Source organism: Ovis canadensis, chromosome 2, assembly GCF_042477335.2.
Source record: "Ovis canadensis isolate MfBH-ARS-UI-01 breed Bighorn chromosome 2, ARS-UI_OviCan_v2, whole genome shotgun sequence".
NCBI lineage: Eukaryota > Metazoa > Chordata > Mammalia > Artiodactyla > Bovidae > Ovis > Ovis canadensis.
The window spans coordinates 207,708,807-207,727,964 of record NC_091246.1 but is presented as its reverse complement, the minus strand read 5'-3'; the positions used below and the strand labels follow the sequence as shown (position 1 = coordinate 207,727,964).

The 19,158-nt window shown below is 42.6% G+C and overlaps 1 long non-coding RNA gene across 1 annotated transcript in view; it reads right to left on the bottom strand.

Annotated features, from left to right (window-relative positions):
• LOC138434088 (uncharacterized) overlaps nucleotides 1-13,607 on the bottom strand; it is a 65,329-nt gene extending 51,722 nt beyond the window's left edge. Inside the window, exons 1-2 of the long non-coding RNA XR_011254642.1 lie at nucleotides 13,394-13,607; nucleotides 909-1,056 (exon numbers count right to left, since the gene is read on the bottom strand). This is a non-coding gene — a long non-coding RNA (uncharacterized lncRNA). The remainder of the gene's footprint in view (nucleotides 1-908; nucleotides 1,057-13,393) is intronic.
• Between the last annotated feature and the right edge of the window lie 5,551 nt (nucleotides 13,608-19,158).

Genomic DNA, 19,158 nt, shown 5'->3' with positions numbered 1-19,158 from the left:
AAGGCAAGGAAGGGAGCGTGGAGAAGAGGAAAGCAAGAGAGGAAACAATACCTTAAAAAAATTACTTAAAGTTTTGGAGATGAGAATCTAGGAAAATTCTAGCAAAACAAGACAAACAAACAAAGTGGAAATGGCAATATTATTATTAAACAAACTAAAATTCAACTTGAAAAGTAATAAAAGAAAAAGAATTATCTTAAGATGGTAAGAGCTATCAACTATTAAAGGCCTTGGAAATACCCACTTATGAGCCTCAGAATAATATCAAAATATATTAATCCAAAACTATTAGGAATACCAGGATTTGAATTGATTCAGGGGGATGAAAAGGGAGGGAGAGATTTTGGTAAAAAGGAATTACCCAGTGGTAGTTATAGCTAAGCAATAGAAACAGCACCTCCCCTACAACCGAGGGTCACTGGAGGAGGCAGAAGGCAGACTAGATAGATAGAGCAGGTTGAATGCCAGGTAAAGAAATCTAGTTTTAACCTCCAGGAAAGGCAAAAAGGGGCAGAAGACAGAAGTGATCAACGGTGATCTTTCAGGAAGATGAGGCAGGCGACAGTGTGCAGGGCTGGTTGAAGAAGAAATGGAGTGTTTGCAAAGCAGGTCCAAGTGACTGCTTACTATTGGTAAATCAGTACAACACTCTCCTGTTATCTTTATGTTCCTAGAAAATCACAAAGAAATGCTTGGGAATTGAATTCAGGAAGGGATATGAAAGCATACTGAATATTGAGGTGTTATAAATATGTAATATTAATATTAATTATTCTCATTCATTCTATAGTATTATGTTTAAATACTTAGAGTCTCTAAATTATGATCAGTGTAAATTGGTCTCCACGATCCTTATCCCGTAGGTAATTGGAAGCTTTGAAGAACTGGATCAAAGTGAATTCTTTTACCGTGAATCCAAGGAAAGCCAGAGTCCGTGCAATCGCAGAGCCTTTGCTGGCATATCTCTTTTCCTCTCCTTCCTTCTGTGCATGGCATCCCACTCTACCCCAGGAAGAGTTGAGATCTGGGAACTGCCACCTCTGAGGACATTTTCTCCTGTGAGAGAAATTTTCTTTTTTTAGAGTAGTAAACCAGTTTTATAAATTTAAGAAGATGTTAACACCTACATTTTTAAGGAAATGTAAGTCCTGATTCTATAGTGCTTAGGGTATGTGGAGAAGCAGGCCATGGAAGATGGGTTTGCCTGGTTTTAGGAGCTGTTGTCATGGATGCTCGCCCCTTCAATCACCTGCATGAGTGGAGACAAGACAAGATGGAGATAATCCCAACAGCAGACAGTTCAAAACACACTGCTCTTTAGTTCAGGAGCACAATCAATTGCTTTCTCTTTTTGTAGCTAGCTCTTTCTAATTGCATATTCCCTAGGTTAATGTTCAAAGTCACTTGCTATCCCTGACCACACACTAACTTATAAAGGGAAGAATGGCCAAGGTATGCTGGTTGGCAGTGGTACATGAGTCTAGGATTAGCCAGTTGCCACAGATAATCATGGGCCTCCCCAATGGCTCAGCAGAAAAGAATCCGCCTGCAATGCAGGAGACACAAGAGACATGGGTTCAATCCCTGGGCTGGAAGATCCAAGGAAATGGCAACCCACTCAATTATTCTTGCCTGGAGAATCCCATGGACAGAGGAGCCTGGTGGGCTACAGTCCATGGAGCTACAAAGAGTCGGACACAACTGAGCATGAAGGCACAGATAATTACAAATGAGTAATTCACAACCAGAAATTTGAGAGCTCTTTTTTTCCCCCTTTTGACCACACCGCACAGCTCATGGATCTCAGTTCCCTGAACAGGGATTAAACTCAGACCCCAGTACTGAAAACCTGAAATGCTAACCATTAGGCCTCTGGGGAACTCCCTTGAATTCTTAAATATATCTATTTGTTATGTGCCAACAGTAAAATTTCTATGACATCTGTGATTCTGTGCGTTTGTGTGTGTGAGAGAAAAGAAGGAGTTTATGGTAATGTTATGGTAATCCTTTGACACTACAAGGCAACTACTGAGGTCTTGCTTTTACGAATTGAATTAATGTGAGGGTTTTATTTTTAAAGGAAAATGTTCAATGGTAATCTTTAAGTAAATCATTGTAATGTCACATGCCAAAAAGAGATGAAATTTATTAAATACGAGGCATCTTTTCTTAACTGATTTGATCAAGAATGATCATTTTCAGGGTTTTTATCAAAGTCTCACATTAGCATTGTCAACAAAAATAAACCTAGTTTAGTATCTTTCTGGCTTCACCAAGTACCTTTGTGAGCTACCAAGAACACTTATTAAGACATATGCAATTATTACTGAAGGATATAAGCTATTTCTGTATTTTCCCATAGCATGTATAAGTACAGTAAATTCGAAGGAATCAGTATAATCAAAATGCATACACAATTACATTTTCGTGGCAGGTGGGTATAGGTGGGTAGTCTATTCTTTGGTGAAGCTGAAAAAAAAGTGAAAGTGTCAGTCACTCAATTGGGTCTGACTCGTTGCGACCCCTTGGACTCTAGCCTGCCAGTCTCCTCTGTTGATGGGATTTCCCAGGCAAGAATCCTGTAATGGGTAGCTATTCCCTTCTCCAGGGCATCTTCCTGACCCAGGAACACAAGTCTCCTGCACTGCAAGTAGATTCTTTTACCATCTGAGCCACCAGGGAATCTTATTCTTTGGTGAATCTGTCCCAAATTCTAAGGCTAAAGGTAAGATAGCTACTGATACTTGGTGACAGCAACTGAGAAATCAGATAGATACCTGTTTGTAAAACCTTACGTTGGAGACAACTGTAATTCTATTTACCTCTCCTTTTCTTGCTCTTCACTTCTCTTTCTTAGAGAGGATGCCTGGTTGTGACTGGAAGGGACATTAAATCAATGTGTCCTTGCCTATCAGACCATGTGAGCTGACTGGACTAAGGTTGAAATCTCACTAAAGCTGAGCCCATCCAGTTCTCTCTACTGGTTGTAGAAGTGCAGGTTAGAATGCCTTTAGTAAACAGAGATGGAAGCTACTGTTCTAGGGACATCCATAAGAAAGCGAGAACAAAAGAGAATCTTACTGATCTCTCTCTGGTTCTGTGAAATTCGATAGACTTGCTAAATTGGGCACCTTGAGATGTGTTTGTATCCTTACAATAAATCTTTCTTTAATTAGCCCAGCTTAAGTGAATTTCTTCTTGCTAACCACGCATAAGAAACTGTGTTGATTTTCAAGACTTCTAAAGATGGCAATAGCTTACATTGTTCTGCCAGAATTTCAGAGAGAAGCAAGCAATCTGATATCAGAAATACCATTGCTTTACTCTTGGTTTGTATCTCATATCAGATTAGGGAACCAGTGGGTGAATCTTATTTTTATATGGTCCAGAGTCAACTTACCCAACTTAGAAGCATGATTATAACACTAGGGATACTGTAAGAAGCGGCCAATTTTTAAAAATTATCTTCCTATAAGTGGTGGTAGTACCAAGTATAGGGATTATGTGGAGCAATTGGGTCTTTCATACATGGCTGATGGAATAGTTAATGATATAATCACTTTGGGAAAATACCTGACTTATATCTGACACTATGCTACACCATGGATTGTAGTCCACCAGGCTCCTCTGTCCATGGAATTTTCCAGGCAAGAATACTAGAACAGGGTGCCATTTCCTTCTGTAGGGGATCTTCCCAACCCAGGGATCAAACCTGCGTCTTTTGCATCTCCTGTATTGGCAGGCTGGTTCTTTACCAGCTGATTCACCAGGGGAGTGTTACTGTGAGGGGAAAGTGAAGATATTATTTATATTGCAGTGAGTAGCCTTTCCCTTCTCCAGGGATCTTCCTCTTCCCTTCTCTTCCCAACCCAGGGATCGAACCCAGGCGTCCCACATTGCAGGAGGATTCTTTGTGAGCTGAGCCACAAGGGAAGCCCAAGAATACTCGAGTGGGTAGCCTATCCCTTCTTCAGTGATCTTCCTGACCTAAGAATCAAACTGGGGTTTCCTGCATTGCAGGCAGACTCTTTACCAACTGCGCTATCAGGGAAGCCCCAGACCAAAAGAAATATAAGAGGACAAAAAGCTGTTGTTAAGAGTAAGTAAAGCAGGAGCACAGATGGGAACACCTTCCAGGGAAACAGCCTCTGGTTTATTGTTGAGCTTCAAGTTCCTGGCATGTCTGCTTCCCCCGGAGGCCTTGATAACAGATACCATGAAATTCAAGCATATATGAAAAGTCAGAAAATTTTCATGTGTATCGGCAGTAATAGTTTTGAAGGCATAACATGCAGCAAGGAGTACAGTGCCCAGCTCCCAAATGCAGGGTTCAGTCCCCAGCTCTGTTACTATTTATACAACCCTAGACAAGTTAACCTCTCAGCTGTAAAATGACGATGATAATAGCAGCCATTCGGTGGGACCACTATATGGATTTGATGACTCACACATGCAAAGCTCTTCAAAAGTGTTTGGCATATAAGAAGTGCTTGATAAATGTTAGACTCTTACATATCTTTCTTAGGAAAGCAAGAAAGAACTCTAAAGTAGATTCTCAGGCATGGACTGACTACTGGGCAAGTTTTAACATATCTAAATAGGAAAAGATAAAAAGGCCTTTGAAAATTTTTATCTGCCTGTGTATTTCTCTGAAAATGTCATTGGCACTTTTGTGGGCATCCAGCAGTGAAGGTTTCCGTTCAGAGAAGAAGCAGTTCTGAACTCGATACAGCGGTATGCAGGGAATAGAGAGGCTATGAATTCTAGTCAAAATTTCACCATGTTGCCTACCAAAGTTTAGTGGTAAAGGAGCTTCGGGGATTATAAACATTTTTTCCCACATCAAAGACTGTTACATTATCAAAAGTCAACATCCTACTAACTGAGGCTGTAGCTATGTCTGCCTGTCTACTCCAAATTACATAAACTGTAACAAGTCAGGATATAGTGGAATGTTGAATAGTGCATCCCCTCTTATTGGGTCCCCTTTCGTTTGATCAAAAGCTATGAACATATTCATTTCACTTCAGATTTTACCTATGGTATGCATGAATTTGACCTCAACATGACTATGTTATTATAAACTAGATTAACTTAGCCAACTTATATTACCAGCAATAGTTTGTCTTGTTCTGAGATAAATACACAGTCCTAATCACCAACCTAGATAGCATATTCAAAAGCAGAGACATTACTTTGCTGACTAAGGTCCATCTAGTCAAGGCTATGGTTTTTCCTGTGATCATGTATGGATGTGAGAGTTGGACTGTGAAGAAGGCTGAGCGCTGAAGAATTGATGCTTTTGAACTGTGATGTTGGAGAAGACTCTTGAGAGTCCCTTGGACTACAAGGAGATCCAACCAGTCCATTCTGAAGGAGATCAACCCTGGAATTTCTTTGGAAGGAATGATACTAAAGCTGAAACTCCAGTACTTTGGCCACCTCATGCGAAGAGTTGACTCATTGGACAAGACTCTGATGCTGGGAGGGATTGGGGGCAGGAGGAGAAGGGGATGACCGAGGATGAGATGGCTGGATGGCATCACTGACTCGATGGATGTGAGTCTGAGTGAATCCCGGGAGTTGGTGATGGACAGGGAGGCCTGGTGTGCTGCGATTCATGGGGTTGCAAAGAGTCGGACACGACTGAGCAACTGAAGTGAACTGAACAATCTGATATAGCTCTCTTGAAAAAAAAAAAATCCCCTAGTTGGTACAGGAATCCAGAGACACTACTTACTGAAATGGATACAGCCATATAATGTATCTTATTGAATCAGAAATATTTCCCAGTTGATTATTGGACGCATAAGTCCAATCAGAGTTATCACCTATTGAACTGAACACATTAAACTTACAAAGCCAAATGGAGCCTCTGGCAAATCATAAATAAGGCCATGTCATCTCCATATCGGAACTCTGCTGGCCTGAGTCAGGACTTGGGAGAAATGTTAACTCTTTCAGGGGATCAGGAGTAGGGCAGCTGGGCTCTCCTAGAGATAACCCCATAGAATCAGGTTGAGGAAATCAAACTGCCCTTCACAGCTGAAAAGACACCCTTCCAAGAAATATATGACAAAGAGTCCCCTTCAGAGTCCCCTTCTTTTCTCTGCTGGAGTCGGTGACCTCCAAAGCTGTAGACAAAGCAGCTTTTCTTTTGCATTTAAAACAAACAGCACAGGAAGGTGACCCAAGGTGATTAAGAGACTATTAGGCTGTTCTCACTGATCATAGAAGTGTAAAGTTGAACTCTCATTAATATGCTGGTCCTGCTTTCCTCCTGAGAGAAAGTTGAATTTGGGTTTACCACGAGAAAGCTGGGCCATTCCAGGGTGAAGCAAAGAGGGTTGTTTTTTTTTTAAATTTCAGAGTGACTTGCCAAATCCTAAATTATTCTCTTCCTCTCTACGGTCCATTGTTTTTCTTTGTCTTATATGTATATTTAGACATCAAGGAATCAAATGTCTTACATATTTCTAGATAATTCAGCTTTCAAATAGATTATGTTCTTTTCCCCAATGCATACTCGTACCAGTCAGATCATGCTTCCTACTTTTTAGTTTGGAAACCAAGGTCACCAGTATGCCCAGGATGAAATATTGCCCCACATCATGCCCACTGTTTGTCTTCATTCCTTGTCGTTAAGTAGGGCAGACATTTTACTGTATTGGTATTCTCTGCCATAGTCTGTATGTTAGCTAACATTCCTTTGATTGCCAGTGAGAGAAACAGTTTCTGCCTAAGTTAAGTAAAAAGATGCAATTTATTGAAAGGATTCAGAGGCAGCTCTCCAAATCGAGGATGACGAAAACAGCCAAGGCTGATGGAAACCTCGGCAGCAGAGAACATTTCCCCCAGAGTGCTGCCACCAACGGGCATCAGTTTCAAGTGATCCATCCCTGTGTGTTGTCATGCAACTCTGGAGATGTCAGAGAGAATCTGATTTGCTTAGCTTAGGTTGATTGTCCATTGCTGTATCCATCAGTTCTAGCCAGAGGAGAAGGCTACTTGATACAACTTGTCTATCCAGAACAGTTTCCCTCCAGGTAAGGGAAAAAGGTAGTGAACTGAGAGGTGATACCCAGAGGCACTGAAGGCAGGAAGCCTTTGTTTATTGCTTTGAATAGAACCAAGCATTTCTTCAGTACTTTGCTTGATACTACCAACATTGGATCCAAGTATTGTCTCTTCCTCCCCAAAGAATGACCCATTCTTACCTTCATATGTTTCCAAGGCTTTGAGAATGTCATTTGGCTCACTCTGGTGTGGTATGGAGAGTGGAAAACTAGTAGCCGATAATACTGTACCTACTGAGTGCGACCAGACCAAATTTTAAAAAAGAAAACTTCTATAGCCAAATAAGATACATCTACCTCCCCAAAGGCATAATTTAGTATAGAAGATAGGAGGGCTCTTTTAAAATGCCAGCCAGTTAGTTTACGGCCTCTATCAGTGCTGCAGAGATGGAAAAGGAAGGTGTAAAAAAAAAAAAAAAAAGCTGATTTACTGTCTATAAAAGATTAACAGCTTTTCCAGGCCATGGCAAGCCTAGAAGTTCACACTGATGAAAACGGGTTAGGTGAGCTGATCGACCAACTTCTCTCCACTGTGGGGAGAAACTGCCATCCATGAGGATCCTGTCTGGTCAGTTTAGGAAAGTGTTTCGGAATCCAGATGAATTAATATTTATTTTCACAAATTGAGACAAACAAAGGATTCTGGAACTAAAAGAATAACCACATTTGTAGTTCTTATCTAAATGAAGAATATCACAGGCCATCAGTCTCTGAAAATTTACTCAGGTCTCCCTCTTGGGAGTTGCTGTTGTTCATTTACTCAGTTGTGCCTGACGCTATGACCCCATGGACTGCAGCACGCCAGGCTTCCCTGACCTTCACCATCTCCTGGAGTTTGCTCAATCTCATGTCCATTGAGTTGGTGATGTTATCCAACCCATCTCATCCTCTGTCACTTCCTTCTCCTCTTGCCCTCAATCTTTCCCAGCGTCAGGGTCTTTTCCAATGAGTCAGCTCTTCCCACCAAGTGGCCAAAGTATTGGAGCTTCAGCTTCAACATCAGTCCTTTCAATGAATATTCAGGTTTGATTTTCTTTAGGATTGACTTGTTTGATCTCCTTTCTGTCCAATGGACTCTCTGGAGTCTTCTCCAGCACCAAAGTTCGAAAGCATCCATTCTTTGGTGCTCAAGACTTCTTTATGGTCCAACTCTCACATCTGTACATAACTACTAGAAAAACCATAGTTTTGACTGTATGGATCTTTCAGGAGTAGGAGATACCAAAAGGTCCAGAAAGAAGCTGAAACTTGGTGAAGGTTGGCATCAATAGAGCTGGTAGGGCCAAACTATGGGTCAAACCCAGAAAATAAAATGTTGGCCAGCATTGGAGGCAAGCCCATTTCAGAATTAGAGATGCCTTGTCCAAGGATCAGATTGATTCATCCTCTCTCTGAACAATGTGAGAAGCAAGTGGCTGGCTAGGAACTGGAGGTCCTCCTGGCCTGGGGCAAGAGCTACATCAACACTTACAACCAAGTCTGGGTCAGAAGGAGGAAGACAAGGACCTGAGGGCAGGACAGATGCTTCCATACATGCTGAACCAAGGCCATCAATTGAAAAAACTCTGAGAAGGTTACAAGCATATGACTAAATTCTGGAACATACTGAAATAAAAATTAATAAGAAAATATCTTTCTAAACCTATAAAAAAGAAAATCAAATTCTTTACTAGTGTGCTAAGGAAACCTGGCAGAGTCTCATCTAGTTTCTAAGTATTTCCAGTGTGAAATTTATCTTTCTGTTTACCCGTGACCCTGGGTATGATTTCATAGAATTATTGGCCTTTCTCATATTTAAACGGTGCCGTTGAGCCTTCTGAGAGATATTCTATCCTAATAAGTTTTTATTGGGGTAATGTTTCTAAACCCTATCAGATAGATCCAGCATGTCTCCTTTTAGAGAAAATATTTTATAGCATCTTATTTCCTATCTTGAGATTATAATCACAGATAATATATCTTACCTTCACACATAATTTTCAAAAAAAATCTATATAAAGTCATAGTTGTAATTTTAAGAAGAAATAAAAGGAAAGTAATTTTTCATAGGATAACACATATTTCAATATGTAAAAAAGTTCAGAAATGACTGTATTAGAAGATGGAGTGGAAAAGCCAGATGTTTGCACCTGTATGTAGAAATATTACTGTTTCCACAGCTAAAAATGCCAACTGCCAGCTGATACAGGTGCCACACTGGCAACTCAAGTGTACCAGTTTTCTGAAGTGGCCAACAACTTTTGTTTCATTCCCAAGAAAGTAAAGTGTCATTTCCCCCCCATTTGAATAGTAGTTGTACTCATGGAAAATTCAGTATATATTTAAACTGTATCCAAAATAGTCTGTTTATATAAAAATAGAGTTAGGCTTCAGGCTTGGATCATTAGAAACAGATTTTTCTCCTACATTGATGTCTTCTGGGACATTTGAAAACTGTGCAGCTCATGCATCCATTATTCACTATGCAAGAGTGTCTTGTATATTGCACAATGCACAGAATCCCTGACACGTACCCAGTGCCATTCATTTCGATGGTAGAAAATTTCCTCCATGTTTCCAAATGGTCCTTACGGAAGGTGTCCCTGAGAGCCACTACATTAGGGCGTCTCAGTATGAAAAACCATTTAAAATATAAGGATCAATGAATTGGCCCCTTGTGTTATCGTTATACTTTTGATGAGTGAAAATTTCAAGCAACAAGACTGGAATCTAGGAATAAGGAGACAAAGGACCACTTGAAGATACCTCATATCACTTAACTAGAGAGCAAATAAGAATATTCTAAAAATGAGACATTTGATCCAAAAAAATATTATTGTTGAGAACCAAAATCATGTACCAACCTCTATAGGTCAAACCTTCACCCATTTTTGGGTCCTCATCTAATTTAAGATCACTAACAGAGCACTGGATCCCTAATCTGTCCTATGCTTCTGACCTTCTAGAATACTTTGCATCTGCAGCTTAAACATGTCATGTCAACCATCTGTGACTTTTGCATAATTGAAATGTTAAGCATTTTGAGGGCAGCAATCTTTTCTATTGTTTCCTGTGTTTCCTCACAAGAACTGGTACAAGATGACAGACTGGTGAACAATTCCAGGGAGAAATGGATGGGAAGAACAGCTTCCAGAGAGGCACTAATCAAGAACATTTACAGTCTCCAGCAAAAGGGGTCTGGCAGCATGAGCCCAGCTGGATTGCATTGCAATTTCAGAATTGCTATGACCAGTGACTGTAACTTCCTTTCTCCCCCGTTATAAATGAGAGTGTTTGCTGTATCCTTTCCCTGTCTCACCAGTGAAGTAGGGTGTGTGTGAGTGAGGGAGGGGATGGAGATAACTTGTGTTTTTAGTTCATGAGTCTCCAGATATCAAGAATCGCTGTCCTAGAGTAGTACATCTGAAACACCTTGTCAGCAGTTGGATCTGATTTCAATCTTGAAATCCTAGACTTCAAGTTTAATGCCGTAATAGCATGACATTTTGAAAAGCATGTAAAGACTGCAGTAGATTTGAAAAAAAAAAAAAAGTAATAATTTCTTTGAATTTCCTCCCATTAACACTTGGTCCTATAACTCACCTTCACCAATGGGACCTTAGCAAGCAGAAAGCAAAGATAAGCTTGAAATGTTCTTGCATGCTAGGTTTTAAATATTTGCTTGAAAATTATGTAGGCAAACTTGAGCTAGCCTCCCAAAAGATGAAGCAAGTGGAAATAGGCCCCAGTCCCTCTACCCATTCATGAGCTGACCACAACCATATGCGTAAGCCTGAGTCAGACCAGCAGAACTGCCTATGTGAGTCCAGCCCAAGAGGCCACTTATAGAATCATGAGCTAATCAATGATCATTGTTTCAATGTACAAAGTTGTGGGGATGATTTGTTATGTAGCACAGATTAACTGATACAGGAACTCTATAGTACCTAATGATGAGAACCTCAGCATCATGAACAGCTTGTGTTCCCTGGCTACTACTTCAGAAGACTTCATTATCTGGCTCACTGGAAACATGTAAGATACCCGCTTATCAAAAAGGGACACTGGCCTCTCTGATTACGGACTTGTTTTATATATTCAACTTCCACACACAAAGTTTTCAATCTTGCTAAGTAATCAGATCCTGAAACTGCCTGAGAAAAAGAAACTTCATGGTCCAGTACACCCACCTGATATTTTTAGGCAGTTCCTCTAACTTTAATTTTACCTTTGGCTTATGAAATTTTATTTAATGGATCAGTTGTGCTCCTTAAAAACTTTGGGATTTTATCAAAGTGCTAGTTGTTATTTGACCCCATGCATCTCTCCCCACTGACCCAGCTTACTGCAAGGTACATATGATTAAATATCATTAACCAAATAGAACTAAAGGGGTTTCATAAATAGACACACCAACCTTTCACCAAATATGGTCCATAGGCTATTTCAGAAAAGAAATGCTGGAGTTTTCTTTTGGCGTTTCTGTTTCTGAATGCGATTAGGACTGTGTGAAGTGAAAAGGGTACTAACCTAGGAGTTACAAAGCCTGGCTTCCTGTTTAGACCCTTCCCTCTATTTGTTATGAACTCTCGGAGTTATTTAATCTCACCAAGACTCCGTATTTCCCATCTGCTGTGGAGAATGATTAAACCTATCTTACCTGCCCTGCCTGCTTAGGTGGGAGGATTAAACAAGAGGATGCTTTGAAAGGGGGTTTGGAAACTGTGAGATGGTCTACCCAGTCGTGTAGGTCAGTGGTAACAGGTGCTGTTACTTTCCGTCCCACAGAGCCCTTGCTTTGCAGTGTTTCCTCTCATGATACAGCTTTGCTTGTAACAGGAACGTGTCAGTGAAGCAGTAACTGCAGCTCTTACCGAACAGAAGAACAGACATCTGAAGCACCGCCTCTTGGAAGCATCCCAAGCCTTATCGCACTGATTGCTGGGAAGGTGGGACTTGGCCCCTTCTGGGAGTAATCTCCACCCTCTTTTCACTGCCCTCTCACCTGCTATAGAAGGTCTCTGTAGTGTGTATTGCATGTATTTATTAGATTAGATCATTAGACCATTTTTATACCTGCAGGATGCAATTCTACCAAAAACATTTCCACACTCATTTTATGCACAGCCCCTAACATTTGTGGGACAAATGGAAATCGATACATCCTGAGAAATATGTTTCAAGTATCAAGGAAGCTAATAAAGGGGTTAAATAAAATACATTCTCATATCCTGACAAATATATCTTTACATTATAACCTTGAAAGCTAGTTTCAAATGTAAATTTCCTCTAAATTCAAACTTAGACTTTTCAGAGTTCCTTTCTATGACATGGTGGTCCATCCCCACCCCCCCGACCCTTTCTCTTCCATCCTGCATTCTGAGGGACCTAGTGATCACACATGTGGACACCGTAATCCCTGTGTCCAAGCTCCACTCACACTCCTCACAAATGTCAACCTTTTGGGCCACTGGTAGACCCAAGGTGTACACTGGGGAAGCACAGTCCACACTCAGAAGGGCAGACCGGGGTCAAGGTCTGCATAGTCCCCGAAAATGGGCTAGGGGCAATTTGAGCAGAGATTTCCAGGGTCCTGGACACACAGGTGTGGTCTAGGAGGGGACCCGTGGGCTCCAGAAGCTGTGTTCCCTTGGGCCTGCAGACTCCTCAACCTTTACTTGCTAAACTCCTGGAGGTTGTCAACTCTCAGGTTCACCACCTTCCACCCTCCAACTTCAAAAGCAAGCCACAAGCCACGAAGTGATTGTGTTGGCCTCTGGTAGTGAACAAAAAACAACACTACAAAATTATGTCCATTCAGTCAAGATACCTGCATGGGCTTTGGAAGCAGGAAGCAGACCTGTGCTCTCTGGATGGAGTTCTGAGGTCCTAGATACCCAAGTGGATGTTGTTGACAAAGAGGGAGGGTGGCTTTAGGGGGACATCTCTCTGACCCAGGGACTGGCACAGCTGGTGAAGGTGGGAATGAGGCCCCTTAAAGCTTGAAGATGAGAAGTTGATGAGAAATCCACATGTAGATGTCCTACAGACCATTGGAAATGTGGATGTAAAGTTTGATCAAAGAACAAATAAATAAACTTGAATATTAAGAAAGGAAATGAAGTGGGATTTCCCACACAAGCTGAGAGATGGTAGAAAGTTGTCAGCAGAGGCTTGCGAAGACCCTGAAATCACTGCTCCTAACAGCACAGAGGTGGTTGTCTCTCCATCTCTTGCAAAGGCTGTTTCAGTGAGATATGGGATTGTCCAGTGACTATTAGTGAAATTATCCTGAGAAAAATGAGTTTGGATTACAAGTGCCAAAAAATATCAATTACCTACACAGTAGCTGTCCAGGCTGCAATCTTGGTGCCACAATCTTCAGATTTCCAAGCTTCTTCTGTCTGCATCCTGAATAATAGTTTCCACCTCATGGTTTAAGATTGCTGCTCAAGCTCCAGTCATCATGTACACATTCAAGTCAGCAGGAAAGAAGAGTAGAGTAGTTCTTTACCAGAACTTAGACATATGATCACATCCAACTACAAGAGACTTGGGAAATACACAGTTTATTTCAGTGAGCCAAGATCCTTCCCTCCTAAAAATTAGGGCTTCCATTACTAAAGAAGAAATAGATAATGGAAACTTAGAGACAATTAGCTGACTCTGCTACAGGTTGGAAAAGAGATAACAGAAAGAATTGCTTTAGCAATAGCCTCTCTTTGTTTCTGATACACTGAAAGAAGTGAAAGTATTAGTCACTCAGTCATGTCTGACTCTTTGTAACCCTATGTAGCCTGCCAAGCTCCTCTGTCCATGGGATTCTCCAGGCAAGAGTACTGAAGTGCATAGCCAATCCCTTCTCCAGGCGATCTTCCAAACCCAGAGATTGAACTCTGATCTCCCACACTGCAGGTAGATTCTTTACCATCTGAGCCACCAAAGTCCTGGGTAATATGTCCTGCTTTATGTCCTGGTCCCTCTCCTACTGTTTAGGAGGGTGTGGCAGAAGCCTCCCCAACTCCTCGCTCCATTTCTTTTCAAATAAAGCCTCCTGCAGCAGGCTACTATCTAGATACTGGGCCAGAGTCACGTCTTAATTTGTCCTTGCTCTGCTCATCAAAGGCTATTTCTCTCTTTGAATGAGCTGTAGCTGTAGCCGTTATTATGCCCAGAAAGGCTGTGAAGTTTCCACGGATCAGCAGTTTTGGTAGTTGACTCTGCCTGATCAGATGTAGAGCAAATCATAAACTATTCAACATGTAAACACTGAGGATGTGCTCTGCATGGGTAACTCCCACGAAGTTTGGTTTGGCTAAATGCATCCTCAGAGGGCTTTAGCCCAGTCCATGGATTAAAGGAGAGAGGGGCGGCTCTAAATCCTATCAGGAAAGTTGGGGAAGGGGAGGGGGTGTTGAAAGGGGACTAAGGGGGAAAATAAGGAGCATGGATTTATATTCTAAGGATGAGTTTTTCCTATGATAGTCTGTTGTCTTCCCTCCTGATGAGTCCCTTAAAGCCAAGGACTTCCTGGGGAGCCCAGTGGGAAAAGACTTGGTCACATAGCAGTCTAGGGGAAGAAGAATGGCACGATTGGTTCCTTGGAGTATGAGCAAATTTGCCGCTCAGGCTGAATCCTCGCATTCACGGGCCTCACCGGTAACACTTTCCTCAGAACAGCTCTCATTGATCTGTTCTTCTCACCAGTGGACTTTTCTGGTAGCTCAGATGGTAAAGAATCTACTTGCAATGCACAAGACCTGGGTTTGATCCATGGGTCAGGAAGATCCCCTGAGAAGGGAATGGCTACCCACTCCAGTATTCTTGCCTGGAGAATTCCATGGACAGAGGAGCCTGGTGGGCTGCAGACCATGGGGTCACAAAGAGTCAGAAATGATTGAATGACTAACACTTTCACTTTCCCACCGGTTGCCACTCACTGAAGGGCGGGACAGGGGGCACCTTTCTGGCAAATGCACAGGATTTGGAGCCACAAATTAAAATTCCAGTTCTGCTGTTTACTATTAATAGTTACATAGTCTTAAGTGCGGCCACCTTAAGCCTCGATTTGCCTACCTGTAAAATGATGGGGAGAGGACATTCTCACAGGATTGCTGTGAAGCTGAAGTAAGGTAATTTGCATAAACTCCTAGATCAGTTCTGGTCCATTCGGTGACACAAGTTATAATTTCCTTCCAACTTTTCTCCTCCCCCACTGGAAACACTGAGGCACATGTGGAGACCACCCTGGAAAACTTGCTGTGTCTAATAATCCTTGCCCCCCACCTTTGCCCCCAGCAACAAATCCCCCACCTTGTTCTCCCTGTCGGGTTGGGCCCTCCTCCGATCCGTTTCTTGGCTCACTGGTCATGGACTGTCCTTTTTCAACAGCTGCCTGGCCCCATCAAGTTCTCTCTGCCCCAGAGAGGCTTAGGGAGGAAGTCTTTAATTTCTCTGACCACAAAAACTGCTTGTTAGCTAAGCCATACGTCAGCCCAGATGACCGGGGCCTGGCCAGTCCAGGGTGTCAGGAAATCCTCAGCTGTGAAAACATGCAGTCCCAGTGGCTGAAAGTCCCCTGATGCCCAGGGCCCTCTGGAACCCCCCACAGTGGCTGAAATCTTCTCTTGGATCAGAGCAGGATGCTGGTCCAAATGGAGACTGGAACCCCAGAATCTCCCTTCTTGGCTGGTGTGCCATTTGCAATTCAAACCCCTTATTCTCTCCTCCTCTGAATCTTGGCAGGAAAAGCCTGGCCTCACTGGAGTCAGTTAGCATTAGAGGCCTCCTAGAGTGGTTAAGAATAAGAGAACTCACTCCTGAACCACTTGCTTCCTCAGTGAGACACATCCCATGAGACCAGTACATGCCTCATCTGTTTCCCTTCCTCATAACGCAGGGAGCCCCTCAGCCAGCCCTCTGCTGGGGCGCAGGTCCCCACCCTTCACGCCATCTCCCTCAGTTATCCTTTCCTCTGCACTGTCAATGCTGCCCTCTGGATGGACTCACTCCCCTCACCATACAATCAGATTTGATCATCTCTCATTTAATAAGCAAACAAAACAAAACAGAGACCTTCTCCTCACCCTCCATCACCCGGCAACCCATAGGTGGAAGTTATCCCACTTCCTAGATCCTCTTAGAAGAGTTGTCTCCCTGCCTCATGCCTGTTCCCCGCACAACACAATTCAACCTCCTCTCTGCTGTCTCTGTTGTTATCAAGAAAAAGACGTCCAACCATCTCCGTGTTGACAAACCCAGAGGAATGCTTTTTTTCTTCATCTCCCTTGACTGAGCATCAGTTTTCAGTGAAATGGGCCTTTTCCTCTCTTGATGTGCTCAATCACTTCAGTCGAGTCTGACTTTTTGCAACCCCCCAGGCTTCTCTGTCCATGGAGATTCTCCAGGCAAGAGTACTGGAATGGGTTGCTATGCCCTCCTCCAGGGGATCTACCCAACCCAGAGATCAAATCGGTGTCTCCTACATTGCAGGTGAGCCAAGAACCAAATCGGAGGAGGGCCCAACGCGACAGGGAGAACAAGGTGGGGGATTTGTTGCTGGGGGCAGAGGTGGGGGGCAAGGATTATTAGACACAGCAAGTTTTCCAGGGTGGTCTTCACATGTGCCTCAGTGTTTCCAGTGGGGGAGGAGAAAAGTTGGAAGGAAATTATAACTTGTGTCACCGAATGGACCAGAACTGATCTAGGAGTTTATGCGAATTACCTTACTTCAGCTTCACAGCAATCCTGAGCCACCGTGGAAGCCCTCCTCTCTTGATCCCTATTCCCAACAGTCTCCTGGTTTTCCTCTTTACTCACTAATCGCAGTCTCTTCGGCTCCTTTGTGGCACATCCTCTTTTAGCCAAGCATTAAATACTGGAGTTGCTCACTTCTCAGCCACGGCCTTATTTTCTCCTTTTTTACATCCTGTCTTCAAGGGCAACATCCATTCTCATGGGTTTAGATCTCTCTAAATGCCATTTATATGCTGATTACTCCTCAATCCACAAGTATTCCTCCGAACTCTCTTCTAAAATTCAGACTCCACTCACTACTGGAATTCTTCATTGGGTGTCTCACAGGTATTTTCAAAATGGCCAAAATAGAACTTTTGATTACCTGAAACTCCTCTTCCTTCCTCAGCCTTCCTCGACCAAGGAAAAGACATAACAACTCTGTCCAGTTAGTTGCTCAAGCCAGTGATCCTGGTTAAATGTTAACTCCACAAGGGAAAGGATCTTTGTCTATTTTCATGGTTGATGGTCCCAAACAGAGAGAGAAGTGATGGACACATATTGACTCAGCACTTATTGTTGAATGAGCGATTCCCTCAATTTTTCTCATGCTTCACATCCAATCCATCAAGTCTGATTAATTATACTACTTCCAAACTATATCCCCCACCTCCCTCACATCTTCATCTTATGCCCACCATTCTGCTCATCTCCTATTTAAGATGTCTGAAACAGCCTTTTTTTTTTTTCTTTTTGGTCTTGTTTCCATTTTTGCTCTTTGTCAATCTGTTCTCTTTACAGCATCAGATGATATCATATCAGTCCCTTAAAATCCTTCACGGACTTCCCATTGGGCTTAAAAGGAAATATGAACTCCATTATTTGGCCTACAAAGCTTTGAATGATCATGGTCTAACTCTTCATTTCACAACTGTTTCAAATTTTCTTATTAATTTTGGTCATTGGTCTTCTATGAATTCCTGGAAATATCTGATCTCTTTCCACCTCAGACACTTGCTGCTTCTTTTCCTAGAGTATTTTTCCCATTGCTTGCTGTAGGAAGGGCTGTTTCTCAGCCTTTATGTTTCAGCTTAAATGTCACTTCCTCAGGAGACCTCATTGACTATCCCACCCAAAATATCCCACCTTGGTATTTTTTTTATTACAGTACTCCTATTATTAACACTGGGCTTCCCTTGTGACTCAGCTGGTAAAGAATCTGCCTGCAGTGAGGAAGACCTGGTTTGATCCCTGGGTTAGGAAGATCCCCTGGAGAAGGGAAAGGCTACCCACTCCAGTATTCTGGCCTGGAGAATTCCATGGACAGTCCATGGGGTTGCAAAGAATTGGACACGACTGAGCGACTTTCACTTTCATTATTAACACTGAATAGAACCTATCATTATTTGGACCATTCTGTCAGGTGAGTGTATGCTCCTTGGTTCTTTGTCTTGTCACAACAAAGATTTGGAGTGACGGACATTAAAGCCCCCTCGGCGTGTCATAGCTCTCAGGTCTTGGACAGATCGTGTTATAGCTCTCAGGTCTCAAACGGACCATGTTATAGCTCTTAGACAAATCAGTGTTACAGCTCAGTGTTACAGCTCAATTTTATTTAGAAGATAGCAGGAAAATCCATCTTTGAGGCGTGAGGGCACGTCGATCCAAAGACTCAAAGAGAAGAGTGTCCCAGCGCTCGGAGGGGTCGGCGGAGGGCAGAGGTGGGGGTGGGGCATGGAGGGGGAGGGGGAGAGGGAGGGGGAGGAAGAGAGAGGGGGAGGGAGAGGGAGAGGGAGGGAGAGAGCCCTTTGGCTCCTCTTTTTATATGTTTTGTTCTTCCCCCTGGGCCTGCTCTATGCAAATTGGGCTTAGTCAGGAGTGCTGTTCTACCTGCAGCCCTCACTCGGACCTTTCTTTGACCTTCCTTTGTTCTATTTTCAGGGGCTTTTCCCTTCCTTGTCTTTTAGCCACCGCCATTTTGGACTCCTTTTCCCTATTCTAATCACCTAACAATTCACTGGGTTAAATGTTTATTGTCTCTCCCTATCTTTTCTTTTACTCATCCCTCACTAAAGGAAACTCTGTAAAGTTAGGGACTGTGTCTGTCCTGTTCCCATCATATGCCACTGGGTCTGGGTTGTAGCATTTACTCCTGTATTTATTGAATAATGAATACACGACTCCGATGTGCTTCACCTCTCAAGTTACATGTGCATTCCTGAGATAGCTGGTTCTACCTTCACACTCATTTGAATGTTAAGTAACTCAGATATCCGCTGAAGGACCCGTTTTTTTCAGATGTGTATATAGTTAAGAGGAACTCCCTTTCCTACACAAGTCCAATACCCTTGTCCGGATTTTTCTGAAT